This window comes from Micropterus dolomieu, linkage group LG17 (assembly GCF_021292245.1).
Source record: "Micropterus dolomieu isolate WLL.071019.BEF.003 ecotype Adirondacks linkage group LG17, ASM2129224v1, whole genome shotgun sequence".
In the NCBI taxonomy this organism is placed as follows: Eukaryota; Metazoa; Chordata; class Actinopteri; order Centrarchiformes; family Centrarchidae; genus Micropterus; species Micropterus dolomieu.
This window is the reverse complement of record NC_060166.1, coordinates 2,527,616-2,528,738: the sequence shown is the minus strand read 5'-3', so window position 1 is coordinate 2,528,738 and position 1,123 is coordinate 2,527,616. Positions and strand designations below refer to the sequence as shown.

At 40.2% G+C, this 1,123-nt stretch overlaps 1 long non-coding RNA gene across 1 annotated transcript in view; it reads right to left on the bottom strand.

The window, feature by feature from the left end:
* Nucleotides 1–1,123, bottom strand: part of LOC123986458 — a 4,883-nt gene that overhangs the window by 2,988 nt on the left and 772 nt on the right. The window lies entirely within an intron of this gene.

Below are 1,123 nucleotides of genomic sequence, written 5' to 3'. Positions count from 1 at the left end.
ACTCTTCCACAACTGAATCATCTACATCTGTCTGTTGTTTCAGAATGTCCTTGAGTGCATTATGCAGCAGTGGCTGGGATAGTTCACACATCTGTAACAGCTGTTGTATGACTTCTTGTACCGTACTTTCTGGAATGTGTATTCTGATTCAAGGGTGTCATTTGGAGGCTCATGTTCTTCTTGGGCCATTTCATTAGTTACACTACTAGAGACTATTTCTGGCCTAAACATCCTCCAGTTGTGTGTTCTGTGCTCCTTACTTCTGTGTGCATTAAATGTAGAATACACATTTGTGTGAAAGTTACAGCCATTATATGGGCACTGGACTCTGTGATTTACCTTTAAATGTGTACTGCGCAGGTGAGTGAGAAAGACTGCTTCTGTGCATGGTGCAGAAAAATCACATGACTGACAGTGAAAGGTTACTTGGGCAGTTTCACTCAGTTGTGCACCCTGGGTTTTCTGGTGAATCTTTGCTAAGTGGACCTTAAGTGCATTAATGGAGTTGAATGTGCACACACATTGTTGGTGTAAGCAGGGAAATGGGACAGTTCTACCAAAGTTTCCATGTTTTAAACGATAATGTTTTAAAAGGTAACCCCTTTTCTCACACATAAACTCACAGTACTTACTACTTGTAGTACTCCACAGCATCCTAACATCACAAGGATCTGTAAAAATAGAAAACAAGAAAACGTTTAGCTCAACGACTCAGTTCAACAATGTCACTGTTAAATACTATAAGGTAATAGAACCGAAACGATGCCTGTTTTACAGAGAAAACCGGCATGTGTCATGTGTGTGGTGTTTTGTCTTTGCACACCAGAAACGTGTCTGACGCGGCGCTGCTGCTGCTAGCCTTGTCTGTAACTTTACATATGGATGTTTCCCATAGATTTACTGCACTCAAGCAGTAGTAAACTTCATGTTAAACATAAATATATACTGATTTGATTACAGCAAAGACAACGTCGGCAGTATTGACGGCAAAAAAGGCTACAAAATATTCCGTTCTGTATTCACAGGTGCAATATTTGAAAATCGATAATTATTCATTACTATTTACACCACCACAGCGAGTGCTAATTTACACTCCTTTGCCCCAACAGCGGTTGAATCGCTT